Here is a 14,830-nt window from a genome sequence, read left to right on the forward strand (position 1 = left end):
TCTTCCAGGAGACACATGATCTTTACTTGACCTATAACTGGTGATGTTAACTCTCATCATTTTGATTTGCTAGTCCTGCAAGGCTGCTGCTGCTGCTAAGTCGCTTCAGTCGTGTCCGACTCGGTGCGACCCCAGAGAGCGCAGCACACCAGGCTCCCCCGTCCCTGGGATTCTCTAGGCAAGAACACTGGAGTGGGTTGCCATTTCCTTCTCCAATGCATAAAAGTGAAAAGTGAAAGTGAAGTCTCTCAGTCGTGTCCGACTCTTTGAGACCCCATGGACTGCAGCCTACCAGGCCCCTCTGCCCATGGGAGTTTCCAGACAAGAGTACTGGAGTGGGTTGCCTGCAAGGCTAACCTCTGTAAAATTCCTATTTTCCCTTTGTAGTCAATAAGTAATTTATGGGAGACCCTTTACTGTGTAACCATCCTGTTCCTCCAGGTTTACCATCCATTACTGGTTTTCTAACTCCATCATATTTGTTAGTCAGCATTCTACTAAAGGGTTTCCCCGGTGGCGCAGTGGTAAAGAATCCACCTGCCAATGCAGGAGAGGCGAGAGGCATAGGTTCCATCCCTGGGGTCGGGAAGATCCTGTGGAGTAGGAAATAGCAAGCCTGCTCCAGTATTCATGCCTTGAAAAATTCCACGGACAGAGGAGCCTGGTGGGCTACAGTTCATGGGGTCACAAAGTCCAACACGGCTCTCTCTCTCTCTCTTACACACACACACAGTCTCTAAAAGGAAGAATTTTTCCTTCTCCCCCGTTTATTTAATCACTTCTTTATTTATATCAGTAAAGACTCATTGGGTTACCATTTTAGTACTCTTACTCTTATCATAGATTTTGCTCAAATTCCCCCAATTTGGCCAGTGGGATCTTCAAGTTAGCTCATGTATCCTTTGACATATTCTCGTCAGTCTGATTCCCATCATCCTTACACATTCAGTTCCAAAATGTTCCAAGCTTGTCTGACGCTTTCCATGGTCACACCTTGGCTTTCTCAAAGGCTTCCAGACAGTCCTTGTGTTTTTTTCTTTCCTCCCGGCAGGCGGAACCTTAGAGCCCAGCATCTGGCCCGGAGCACAGCGCAGTGGACCAACCTCTTCCGGTTTGGGCCGGAAGTTCCTCGGAAAGCGGCGGCTTTGCGTCAGCTGACCAGAGTCCGCGTAGGAGGGCTCTGAGGTCCGGCTGGATAGACTGACCCAGGTAAGAGACTGGCTGAGCGACCGACGGGCTGACAGGCTGGAGCGGCCTTGGCGGCGCTAACTGAGCAGAGGCAGGTACATAAGGGGTTGGGGGCTCAGCTCGGGGCCGCCCAGGTTGAGGGACGGGGACCAGTTTCCGCCCTCACCGAGCCCACGAACTTCGACACTTGAGCCCAGGAGCGCAGAGACTTCAAGCCCGACTCTGGCGCAGGCCCTCTGTCCCAGGAGGGAGTTCAGGATTATGTTGTGGTCTTTTGTCCAGTGATTACAGTTTGGGGAAACTGAGGGCTAAGTAGAGAGAAAGCTCCCACTAACTCTCCCCTCCAGTCAGGAACTCACTCAGACTCCCAGTCGAGGCCGCTTCTCACGTAGGGGGTGCTTTTAATGAGTTTGCCCCCGGTGGAGAGGCCGAGGCCGGGAAGCGGGCTGAATAGAGCTGGGCTTGGGAGTGAGAGACCAGAGTTGGAAATTTCGCCGCCAGCAGCCAGTCGTGCTTTCCGTGCCAAGTCCTTTCCCCGTACCAGGCCTCAGTTTCCTCACTTGTAAAACAGGGCAGTGTTTCTCTAAATACGGTTCTCACAGCCTGTGCTTTGAAATGCCGTGGGGTGCATACTTCACAGTTCAGAACTCAAATAAAAGCTCTACTTTAGAATCTGGGTCGGAACCGGGGAAACTGCATTTTGAACATACTCCTCGGGAGTCCTCTGCATTACCCATGTTTGAAGCCCACTGATGGTAAGTGCTTGCTGTGGGTTCTAGAAACCCATTCTTTGCTTTAAGCAACTGGAACTCCTTCAGTATCTTTGGAAGAGGGTGGGGTGGTGTTTAGCTCAGAAAAGAGAGCAATGGAAGGGAACTGTCATCAAAAACATTGTTATGGTGAAGAGAGCTTCCACTTCTTCTTTGCTGTTGAAAGAGGCAGAAACTAGGACCAATAGGTGGATTTTACAGGAAGACAAGATTTTAATAAAAGAACTTAAGGCTGGTCACAGGGGACCAGCAATGGAATGGATTGCCTCCAGAGGTGGTGTACTTCTGTGGAAGAAGTTTTTAGATGAAAGTCCTTTTCAACTTTAAAGTGGCTAATTCTAAGTCGTTATTTTGTGTCTTCTCTGGTGCTGACTTATTTTTTTCTGCCCTCTTTTCTTAACATCTACGTCTCCCCAGCCTACATCTCCTAAAAGTGAGGCCAGTGGGTTTGAATTTATGTAATCTCTTCCTTGTTCTGTGTACCATCCTTTTCAAGGACTTTGGAATGGCCCATCTGATCAGGGCCATTAATGTTTGTTGAATGAATAACTAAGCAGGGTCCCCACCCCCTCGATTTGGAGCTTATTTTCCTAGAACAACTTGGAAATGAATCTGAAGACTTTGTGATTGATGAGGAAAAGCCAGTAAACTCTTTGGACTCAGAGTTGAGGAGCTTGTGTCTGAATGACCCCCTTGAGGTTGTTCAGGCCAGCCTCCCCCCAGCCCTAGGACATAAATCCCTCTTCCTCTCTCTAGCAATGTGTTGGTATAGATGATGTGTCTACTGAGAGAATTTTTGCAATCTGTTGGGTAACTTCAGCATTAAAACCAGTCCTTTGATGGACTTGACTTGCCAGTTCATCCTCACCAGTGATCTGCAGATAATGCTTCTAGCATGTCTTCAGTTTTCTAATTAAACGTCAAAGCTCCTTATTTTGTGATTTACAAAACTCCAAGCAGATCCCTTTTTAAAAACCAGTTAGAATGCTTAGGTTGCCCAATGGAACAGAGGTTCCATATTATGACCCAATCCTGCTGACATGCCTTTGCCAAAAAAAGGTTGGATTTGAGCCAAGACTTCCTGCTTGTGTTTATTCTTCCTCCCTTTTTTGTGTTTCCTAGAATTTTTTTTTTTTAAGTTGTGAAGTGCTTATTCAGATGTTATCTAGGTGCTGAGTAAAATGGTTTGAATTTGGTGGTGTCTTTAAAACTTTTCAATCTGAAGTTTTCCTTTTAAAAAAGTACCTTAATCAGCATTTCCATAGTGTGTTCTTCAGGCCGATAGTCTGAAGAGAAGCCCCTGAAAAAAGTATGAAAGTGAAGCCTCTCAGTCGTGTCTGACTCTTTGCGACCCCGTGGACTGTAGCCTACCAAGCTCCTCTGTCCTTGAGATTTTCCAGGCAATAGTACTGGAGTGGATTGCCATTTCCTTCTTCAGAGGATCTTCCCGACCCAGGGATTGAACCCGGGTCTCCCGCATTGTAGACAGACGCTTTACCGCCTGAGCCACCAGGGAAGTCTGAAAAAAAAAACCAAAAAGTATTCTGTGGTTAAAGTAAGTTGGGAAAAAGCTATGTATGAGTATCCCTTCTTAGAGCTTCTCAGTGTGTAGTATCTTGTCAAAGGCACTGAGACGTTGATAAGAAATGTACCTAACCTTGTTTAATCTAGTGTTGCCAAAATTGATGTGAAGCACTTTTTTTTTTTTTGGAGTAATTGAAGCACACTGGCAAATTCTGACCTAGAGCAGGAGTCTGCAGTCTTTGGCCTGTGGCCCAAATCTGACCCCACTGCCTGTTTTTGTGTGGCCTGTGAGCTGGGAATGGTTTTTACATTTTTTAATGGTGTAGATTACATCCAAAGAGGAAGAATATTTTGTGATATGTGAAAATTATAAGAAAATCGAATCTGTTTCTATAAATAAAGCTTTATTGGAACACAGCCACATCTGTTAATTTACATACTGTTTTTGGTAGCAAAGTTGAGTTAATTGCCCCAAAAACCATCTGCTAAATCTAAAGTATTTACTATACAGTGCTTTTCAGAAAAAAATTTGCCAACCGCTGACCTGCTCCATATACTTGTTTTTCTTTTTATTTTGAAATGATTTTAGACTTCCAAAAATAATACATAAACTTCAAGTGTACTCTTAACCCAACTGTCCCTAAGTTAACATTTACATAACCATAATAAAATTATCTAATAAATTTAGCATAAATGCAGTACTACTAACTAATCTATAGGCTTTATTCAAGTTTTGCCATTTGTTTCACAAATATCCTTTTTCTGTTCCAGGATCCAGTCCAGTTAGTTTCCCACATTGCATTTAGTATTAAGCCTTCTTAGTCTCTTCAATCTGAGACAGTTACTCAGTCTTTTTTGGCTTTCATGAATGTAAACTTTTTTTAAAAAGATAACTTTATTTATTTATTCATTTATTTTTGACTGTTCTGGGTCTTCATTGCCATGTGGACTTTTCTCTAGCTGCCGAGAGTAGGGGCTACTCTCCAGTTGTGGTGTGCGGGCTTCTCACTGTGGTGGCTTCTCTTGTTGCAAAGCACTGCCTCTAGGCATTCGGGCTGGAGTAGTTGGGGCAAGTGGGTTCAGTAGCTGCAGCTTGCAGACTCTAGAGCACAGGCTCAATAGCTGTGGTGCACAGGTTTAAGCACTTCCTGGCATCTGTGCTCTTCCTGGATCAGTGCGGTGCCTCCTGCATTGGCAAGTGCGTTCTTTACCACTGAGGCACCAGGGAAGCCCAACTGTAAATTTTTGAAGAGAACTGGCAAATTATTTTGTAGATGTCTCTCAAATTTTTTGGCGGCGGTGGGGGGTGGGATAAAATTCACTTATGAAATTCATCATTTTAATGTGTGAATGTTCACAAAGTTATGCAGCCCTCACCAGTGTTTGAATTCCAGAGTATTTTCATCATCCCAAGAAGAATCCCTGTACATGTTAGCAGTTTCTCCCTGTTCTTCCCTCTCCCCACCCCCTGACAGCCACTAATCTGGAATCCCATAGTCTGCGGCCTTTTATTTCTGGCTTCTTTGGTTAAGCATAATGTTTTAGGCTTCGTCCGTGCCATAGCACGTGTCAGTGCGGCATCCCTTTGCACAGCTGAGTAATGTTCCACTGCGTGGATGAACTATGTTTGGTCAGTTGTCAGTTGATTGACATTTAAGCTGTTTCTGCCTTTTAGTTGTTATGACATGCTGCTCTGAACGAATCATGTGCAAAGTTTTGTTTGAACATATTTTGAATTATTTTAGATGTGTATACCTAGGAGTGGAATTGCTAGGTCATATGGCAACTCTGTTTTTTAACTTTTTGAGGACCTGCCTAACTGCCTTCCACAGCACCTCACCATTTTATATTTTCTTTAGCAATAGATGAGAATTCCATTTTGTCCACACCCCGTTCAACACTTGTTATTGTCCTTTATTATTTTTTTATTTTTTCCACCCTGGTGGGTGTGATATGGCATCTCATTGTAGTGGTATTTGCGTTTCCCATTTCCCTGAGACTTGATGATGTTGAATAACTTTTCACATGCATATTGGACATCCTTGTATCTTCTTTGGAGAAATGTCTATTCAGACCCTTAGCCCTTTTGTAATTGAGTTACTTGTCGTCGTGTACAATTTTGCATGAAAATATTCAGAGTTTGCAGATCCCTTGAATCCTCTTGAAGTAATTCAGTGTGAGCTGAACTCCACAATCTGAGGCAATGCCAGTAACTGCCTGATCTGAATGCAGTTGGATTTGGACAAGTTGAAGGGGCTTCCCAATGGCTTAGCAGTGAAGAATTCTGCCAATGCAGCAGACACGGGTTCCATCCCTGGGTTGGGACGATCTCCTGGAGGAGAAAATGGCCACCCACTTCAGTATTCTTGCCTGAAAAATCCCCTGAGCAGAGTGGCCTGATGGGCGACCGTTCATGGGGTCACCAAAGAGCTGGACACAACTGAGTGAGCATGAAGTTCAGAGTAAGTTGCTGTTTGAAACTGCTGACCACTCAGAGCTTGGTTCAGCCCCAACCACTGCTGACCGGGCAGAGCTGGGATGGCCGCGTCTAGTGAAAGGAGTACTGCAGCCTCACCCCAGACGTGATAAGAACACTAGGAGATGCTGTCATTTGGGAGCTACTCTTGTGTTTGTCTGATCACAGGCAGGGACTCGAGGAGTCAGAGGTAGTTGGCAAAGTCGGGACTGGTGGTGGCCTTGGGCCGCTGCCTACGTTGGCAGAGCTACCAGTGCCCTCATACATCTCTTGACTCCAGAGCATTCGGCTCTCACTAGACTGTCTGGAAAACACACACACCAGTAATTCTTCTTCTTTTTTTTTAATTAAAAAAATTTTTTTAATGTCCATTTTTAAAATCTTTATTGAAAATTTGTTACAGTGTTGCTTCTGTTTTATGTTTTGCCTCTTTTAACTTTTTTGGTCAAAGGCATGTGGGATCTTAGCTCCCCAACAGGGATCAAGCCTGCACCCCCTGCATTGGAAGGTGGAGTCTTAATCTCTGGACCACCAGGGAAGTCCCCACACCAGTAATTCTAATTGTGAAAGTAATTTGTGCTCATACTAAACATTTTGCAGAATACAGAAACTGCCAGACAGTTTTCCGCAGCAGCTGAACCATTTTACATTCCAACAAAAGTGTACAAGGGTTCCAGTTTTTCCACCTCCTCACCAGCTCTTGTGATCTTCTGTTGTTGTTTTTTTTTTGGATAGTAGCCATCCTAATGGGTATGAGATGGCATGTCACAGTTTTGATTTGCATTTCCCACATAATTAGTGATGTTGAGCCTCTTTTCGTGTTGTTATCGGCCATTCGTATATGTTCTTTGGGAAAATGTCTTTTGAAGTCCTCTGCCCATTTTTGGATTAGATTGTTTGTTTTTTTGTTGTTGAGTTTTAGGAGTTCTCTATATATTCAGTATATTGATCTCAGATACATGACTGGCAGATATTTTCTCCCACTCTGTAAGTTGCTTTCTTACTCTGTTGATAGCGTCTCCCCACCCCACCCCTGCTTTGGCCTATGGCTTGTGGGATCTCAGTTCCTTGGCCAGGGATTGAACCCTGGCCACAGCAGTGAAAGTGCTAACTGCTAGACAGGGAACTCCCCTGCTCTGTCTTATACATGCTCTTCTGATGGTCCTCCTTAGGAGAAGTGGGATCATTGTTTTTGTTAAGTATATGCTGACGTTATTAAAACTCTTAGACAGGTTTGTTGTTAACTAGTTAAATCTTGTCGACCTTATTCATTTTCTTGATATTCTATCTTTAGAGTTTTTCAGAGGTCCTCAGCTTCAGATAAAATTTGAATTAATGAGATTTTGTAGAATCTGAATTGAATAAGAATTCATTGGCCATGTGAAAACAAAAGCAGAACTCTCATTTTGAAAAGTTTTTGGATGACAAAGCAAGGACAAACACAATCACCCTATTTGCAGGTGAGGACCCTGGCCTAGTTGAGAGGTCCAGCTGACAGCATCAGACTAGGCCCTCCTGCTCTAGATTGTTCCTCTCACTGTATTATCCTAGAAATTCGCCATGCTTGACTAGGACCTGTCCACTCTGAAGATCTTTTTTTGATACAATGTTTTATCCAGTTATGTTGGTTTGAACTGAAATTGTCAAATGCCCTTTGTTTATTGACACATATTTATTGAATATATACTGTGTGTCAGATACTGTGCATGGGGCTCTACGAGGTGTTTAACTGGAGTAAGCAAGGCAGTTCAGTGAATAATTGATCCTGTGTGTGAGTAGTGTTGTCTCTAACACAGATCAGCACTAATCTAGGGAAACCTGAACTTCTTTTCTTATGGTCCCATATCTATAATCTTTTTTTTTCTTTCATTTGTTGAAGAGTTTTGGACAATGCTTAAGAAAAAAATTACTCTAAAATAGTTATGTAACATTTCCAGTTCTGAAAAACATCCCTGAAGAATGGCTTGTGCTTTTAGGACACTGATTTTCAACAGCTTTAGTTGGCTACAGTGACTCATCTTGAGTTGTACAGTTCAAAGTACTCCTGGGCATCAGATCCATCAACCCACACACATTTATGAGGAGCTCTTGAGGTGTCTAGCCCTGTGCTGAGTAAGGGACTTAGAGTCTGGGTCTGGACTTGAGAGGACACACAAATGAATCACTGAGGTACTTAATTGAGCACAGTGGCTTGGGAGTTGAAAGCTTTGCCTGTGACTGGCGCTGTGACCGTGGGCAAATGACCTAACTACTCTGTACCTCAATCTAACATCACAGGGGGTGCTGTGTATGGCAGGGAATGTTTACCTCGAAGGCAGGTTGTGAAGATGAAATGAGACAGTTCGTGTAAAGGGCTGAGCACAGTGTCAGCCGCTGTTACTCGTAGTGATAATAGATATAACGGTTCCCTCCTGGTTGTAACACTGTTGAGGGAAATCTGATTTTGCCCAGGCCAGAAATCGTGTCCTGTTCTGGATTTGTTCATACACAGTTCTGCTGTCTCACCTACAATGCCTTCAGGGAACGATGCTCATTCGGGAAGGGAAGTTTTGACTCATTCATTCAGCAGATTAATCAGATAAATACCTGCTGACTGCATAGCTCCGTGGGGAGTGTGAAGAAGCAGTCATACCTGCAGTGTGCTCTGTGAAACCTCACAGGGGAGGGGGTTAACTCTCTGCCAGCCCTCATTGTTTTCTCTCTTTAATCCCTCCAACTACCCTGTGAGGAAGGTAATTGCCCCATTTTAACAGATGGGTAAAAAAGGCCTGAGAAGAATATGACTGAGGTCACAGAGTCAGTGGTGGAGCTGAGATTTGAACCCAGAGCCATCATATTCTTCTGTGCCATGATGATTTTTAAGGACAGAAGCCCATAAAAAGTTAAAGAACATTTTAAGACAGTGGTATAAGGAATGACAGAAGGCAGCCTTTTGGTCCTTGAAAGTTTGTGCTGGGTTATCTGAATCCTACCTCATCCTTGCCTATGAAACCTGGTAAGCTTTAAGAAAAATCATTGACACTTGATGCCAAACAGGTTAAAATACTTTTGATTTAGAAATGATGGAAGATAGGACTTCCCTGGTAGTCCCCTGGTTGAGATTCTGTGCTTCCACTGCAGGAAGCGTGGGTTTGATCCCTGGTCGAGAAACTAGAGTCTTGCATGCCACGCAGTGCAGCCACAAACACAAAAAGGAAAAAGAAAAAAAACCCACTGAAAAACAAATAATTGAAGGCAATGTGAGAAAGTTGAAACAGCTGAGCCTAGAATTTCCACTCAAATATGTGTTATGTTTAGAAATTGTTATCTGTAAGGCCTAGTCCAGTGCATGGGATATAATGGGTTTTAATAGTTAAGTAGCAGATGAATTAGTGAATTTAAAATATCTTCCCAAACTGCCAAAGTTACCCTATTTTCCCCATGAGACTTAGGATGCGTTCTCTTTTGAAAACATGTATACTGTTGGCAAAGATGGGAGTAACAAGCACTCTTATGTATTTTTCATGGGAGTAAAAATTGGCACATCCTTTTTCAAAGGCGTTGGTACAAAATTAGAAATTTTAGATACCCTTTGACCTAGCAGTTCTACGCTGGAATATGTCCTAAAGATGTAGTCTAGAACCATTGCTCTCCAAGGCCAAGAACAGAATGACTAGGTTGCATGGATGAGAGAGACTTTTCAGTCTGATCCTTTTGTGCCTTTTGAATTCAGCCACATGAATATTACTCATTAAAAATATAAATCAATAAAATTTTAAAATGTGAAATGTCTGAAATAATTATTATGCTAAGGATCATTACACGTTAGTATAGATTTCTTTAATCAGATTGCTTTCCTTTTTGTCCTGTACTAAGATCTGAAATTCTGGGACATTTAACATTTTCCCATATTTTTCTGTGTCTTAATAATGTAGTACTTACTATGGAAAAAGTGGGAAGTACAGTTAAGTGTAAAAGCAGCTTTAAAAATTTGCCCATGGTTCCATTATCCAGAGACCACTACAGATAATATTTGGGCCCCTTCCAATTTTTTTCTGTATCTTTTAACCTGTTAATATCATACAGTATGTTCAGTTTGGTATATAATTTTCTATTTTCCTTAACGTTATGTTATATAGAAAAATTCCCACATAACCAAAATCCTCATAGAAGGGTAATTTTTAGTGGTCTTATAATTTGTCGTGTGAATGTACCAATTTAGTTTAGCCGGGGAGTGGGAGCTGGGTGGAGAAAGGAAGAGACCTTGGGGTCATGGAAGCCTTTGGAAGGTGAGGCGGGTCTGGATTAGGTGGCTCAGCTGGGCATGTCAGCCTGACAGGCGAGGACTGAAGGGCACGAGGATGTCCAGGCTTTTCTTCCTGCTTTGGTTGCAGACCTTGCTACCCTGCTACCCCCGCATGAGCTCTGGGCTCCAGCCACGCTGAACTTGGCAATTTGAGTTGTCCACTTGTCCTGTGTCCCCTCGGGCACTCTGTACACACCACTGTCAGCACACTGGGCTGCCTGTTGGTTCATTTGCCTGTATCTCCCTTTAGACTGAAACCCTATTTTATTTATGCCTTGAATGCCTGGCAAATAGGATCATTAATAAATCTCTGATGGTTGGTGTGGAATTGGGTGGACAGAGAGATTAGAGATACCCAAGAAAAGGACCAGTGCAGCCCTAAGGAAAAGAGGCCAATTGCTTAGCCTCCTCTGTCCTTCTGGACCTGAAAGTCTGCTCATGCCCTTGGTCCTGGATTTGAGGGCTGGGCCTCTGTGAGCTAACTGTGACCAAAACTTTACTTAGACGCCACAATTTTCGGGCCTGTTAGATTTCCTCCCACTCTGCCCTTCTGTGAGTGTGATGTCGGTGTTCTTAGAATGTGGGTCCCCTCTCTGCCTGTGTGTCCAGCAGCAGCCTGATGAGCCGTGAAGACAGGCTGGGGCTCGCCACTGTTCCTGACAGAAGACTTCTGTGTGAACACGTGTCTGCCCATAGAAACAGGACCTCTGCTGGATCACCTCTCACATCATGCTAGTTATTTATCATCCAAATCTGTAACCTTCATAGTTAGAACCGACCTTTCCAGATGCCTCTGTACACTCTGGTCAGGGAATTCTTAGAGTTAAAGGGGCAGAGAAGGAAGAGTATACACTTCTCCAGTTTTCTCTAGGACCTGAGAACTGAACACAAGAGTACTGCAAAGAGATTTCTTCATGAGCTCACGTTCCCTGGTGGTTCCTTCGGGGATATGCAACTCTCGCTTTCTCTCTTCTGCTTCGTTCCTGTGAGGTAAACCAGGCCAGCTCTGGGAAGGTCGCAGGAGTGAGGATGCCCAGTGTGTCCACTCCAGCCACCAGGCTTGGCGTTCCTAAGGGATCATGGAGTGTTACAGACCTGCCTTAGTCGCAGCACTGTGGGTGGTGCCTTGGACGTCTCAGATTTAGAGCTGTTTTTTTAGAGCAAGGTGTGAACTTGTTCTTTAAATGATCAGCTTTGTCACGGATGGTCCAGGTGCTGCCTGGTCTGAGGCAGACTTGTCCCCGCCTCCCCCAACCCCCTGAGTTAACCTGACCTCTCCGTGGTCCCTGTGGGCTGTAGCTGGGGGTTGGGCATTCTGAAGGACAAGCCTTGAGGTTATTGTCTTTCCAAACTGCATTCTGGTAGAGTTCTCCTATTTGAGAGCTGATTTTCCAAAACTCTTCATCAGAATCATCTGGAGTGGACTGTGGGGACACTTATTTAAAATACACGTTCTTGGGACTTACCTGATAGTCTAGTGGCTAAGACTTCTCGCTCCCAATGCAGGGGACCCGGGTTCAGTCCCTAGTCAGGGAATTAGATCCCACATGCTGCAACTAAAGATCCTACAATGAAGATCAAAGATCCCACCGTCTAGTTCCAGGTCTTGTTTAAATCACTGAGGGAGTCTAGGAACCAGATCTCTGGGAGGGTGCCTTGTTTAGGAAAAACAGGCAAGTTTGATGGAGCTCCTTGTTAAGGATTCTTATAATTAGCTCCTTTTCTAGACTCCAGGGACTCAGCATGGTCTTGCTCCATCACCCCAGGTGGTAGCACCAGGCCTCCATTGTAGTTGGAGTAGAGATCCTTTGGTCTCAGGCATAGATGGATGAAGGGTGAGTTTGCTTTGCAATCACTGCAAAGAACAAAAAAGAGGAATCCATTTGAGGAAAAGCAAAGACCAGATGTTTAATTTTGTAATGTTGCATGTTAAAGGGGCAACAGGTCAGAGTGGAAAGAGTGCTGATGTGTTGAAAAGTCTGAATTGGGCACAGAATTATTACATGTGCAGTGGCCTGAGATTGGCCTGAGATTGGGCAGGTCCTCTGACATCTCTGGCCTGATGTCCTCTGTAAAGTGGAGTGAGAGTCAGAAGTGGTAGTAGATGTGAATGTGCTTTGAAAACTGGAAAGTGCATTCAGATCAGGAGTGAAGAACGGTAGGAGTAGGGACAAGGGCACACAACCGATTACTGCAGGGCTCCTCTGTGGTCAGGTCCAGAGCGAGGCCCTCCAGGGACCAGGCCAGCTTTCAGCAGGATGGCAGCGCACATACACCCGGGTCTACTTCCTCTCCACTCTCTCTGGTTCCTGAGCCGGCAGGGCCCTCTAGTGAACGGCCCCGGCGAAGGGCCTGGTGCAGTGAGGCTCCTGTGCCTGAGGGAAGGCAGAGGTGAGGAGAGGAGGCTCTGGGGATGGGACCCAGCGTATGTTACGGAGAGAGCTTGTGCGTGTGGCCGGCCTGGGAGTTGACTGGAACCAGTCATGCGTGTCTGCACCCACTCACTCAGCAAATATTTGAGTGCCTACTGGGATGAAGCTCTAGAGCTTAGGTAGGGACCACGTGATCAGTCTGCTAAGAATTAGAATGAAAGCGATATGGTCTACCTAGATTTGGGACATGCCGGCCTGTCCCAGTGCCTGGCCTGCTGCAGGATTGCTATTCCCTGCAGACTCTGAGGTGACCTGTCACTGTCTCCTGGCCATTCCGACCCTGCCACCTGCCACGACCCAATTGTCCCCTAGGCCTCTGCAGGAAATGTGCGGTGTGGAGCCTCGTGGGGCCAGGGAGTGGAGAGGGCAGTGAGCTGGGGTCAGTGGGTGCAGGTGCATCTCCCCATAGCAGCGGCCCCTCCTCCCTTGGTGGCTCCTCCAGGTCACTGTGTTACCTCACACGGCCACCTCAGCAGCCTCTAGGAGGTGGGACATTTTCATTTTTCTGGTGAGATAAGATATTCAAGCCATCAAGGCCTTTACTCAGAGCTACACGGCTGGTCAGTGTGGAGCCAGGACTTCAGCTCAGAACTCTCAGGTTTGGAAAGTGAAACAGGGAAAAAGTTTTTTAAGGGCAGTGTTATTGTGTGACTTTAGAATACAGGTGAAAATGTCAGTATTTTAAACAGGGAGGACCTCTGACCCCCACCTGCAAAGTCCCCCAGCCCTCCTAATCCCAGAAACGACTGTTGATAGTTCATGGTGTGTGCCGTGTAGACATTTCCTTTGTGAATGTGTGGATCTACACTCATTTACATAATTTATTTCTTCTCACCTAAATAAACTCAAACACATACTCTTTGCAGCCTGACCTCTTTGGAAAGTACCTTTTATTGTGGAAAATTTTCAAGCACACATAAATAATGCGATGAATCCGCATTCATCATCCAGCTCCAACATCAACTTCCTCGTTCTTGTTTCATCTTTTTTCTCCACTTTCACTTTTCCCCCTCGAGTACTTTAAAGCAGGTCCCAAACATTTTATCATTCCTTCATAAAGACTTAATTGTACATATTTAGCAGGTGAAAAAATTTTAAATATCCCATTATCACAACCAATAAAAGTAACTAATTCTTTAGTATAAACTAATGCCCAGGCTGAGTCGGTTTTTGTCACCCATCTCACAAACGTCTTTGTGCAGGTGGTTTGTGTGAACCTGGTTCCAGTGAGACCCGCATGCCGCCAGTGGCTGGTGTGTCTCAAGTCTCAGTTTATAACTCCGCGCTGTGTATTTTCTGGAGAACTTTGGTTACTTGTCCTGTAGAAACTCCCACATTCTGAATTTGCTGATCGCAGCTCCCTGGAGTTGTTTAACACGTGCATCTGTGCCCCGTGTTTTCTGAAAATGGTCATTTGTTTTACAGACTTGATTAGAGTCTGTTTTAGGGTGAGGGCACTTTGTTGTTGGTGCTGTGTGCTTCCTGTTGCATCAGATCAGGCGACTGTCATTAAGATCCATCGGTGAACCTGACTGACAGTTGTCTTTCCATATCTGTACACGTAGTCCTTAATTTAAATATATATGTATATTTTTAAAAGAAACACACGTGTCAGGGTGCTTGAGTTGGAATGACAAAGAAAGGCCATAATGGGGCTCTCGAAGACAAGCTCCGTGCTGTGAAGAAGGGAGCAGACTTGTGGAGAGGAGGAAGCCTGGGACCACGGGGAAGGCCCTGGAGCGGAGGCCAGCACGGCGCTGTGCTGCTGGCAGCCAGCTGCTCTTCTGGGACATTATGTAAAATGATGTAACTGAGTGAAAAAGTGGTGCTGAGCTGGCTGCCTCTCCCTCCTCAAGTTCCTGAGCTGCTGTCGTAGTGAGGGGTGCTCATGGACGCTGAGTTCCAAGTCCGTGGTGTGTAGGGAGGCCCTGGGCCTGAAAGGATTGTGGCCTTTGGGTCCTTATCTCCTGGTATCCTGGAAGCGGAAATCAGGGAGGCCTTCTGTTGCTCGAGCGGTGAGTCCCAGCCTTGTGGTGGGCCTACCTGCGCTGGAGCGAGGGAGTGGGCTGGCCAGCCGCAGCAGCCTCAGAGCAGGAGGGGGCACTTGGAGACCATGCAGTCCAGTGCCTCAGTTTACAGATGAGGAAGCCGTGGC

General features: G+C 45.2%; 1 protein-coding gene across 7 annotated transcripts in view; it reads left to right on the plus strand.

Moving 5' to 3' along the window:
* Positions 1-1,108: 1,108 nt before the first annotated feature.
* The window catches only part of RNF185 (ring finger protein 185), a 29,252-nt gene continuing 15,530 nt past the window's right edge, over positions 1,109-14,830 (plus strand). Inside the window, exons 1-2 of one of the 7 annotated variants that reach the window (XM_040251140.1) lie at positions 1,116-1,209; positions 11,105-11,233. The gene's annotated coding sequence lies outside the window, so the exon portion shown is untranslated. Of the gene's footprint in view, positions 1,284-6,461; positions 7,419-10,776; positions 11,234-14,830 lie in introns of those variants that run through there. The other 6 variants (XM_040251139.1, XM_040251141.1, XM_040251142.1 and 3 more) reach the window with 6 other exon arrangements.

This window comes from Oryx dammah, unplaced genomic scaffold, assembly GCF_014754425.2.
Source record: "Oryx dammah isolate SB20612 unplaced genomic scaffold, SCBI_Odam_1.1 HiC_scaffold_12, whole genome shotgun sequence".
Classification (NCBI taxonomy): Eukaryota; Metazoa; Chordata; class Mammalia; order Artiodactyla; family Bovidae; genus Oryx; species Oryx dammah.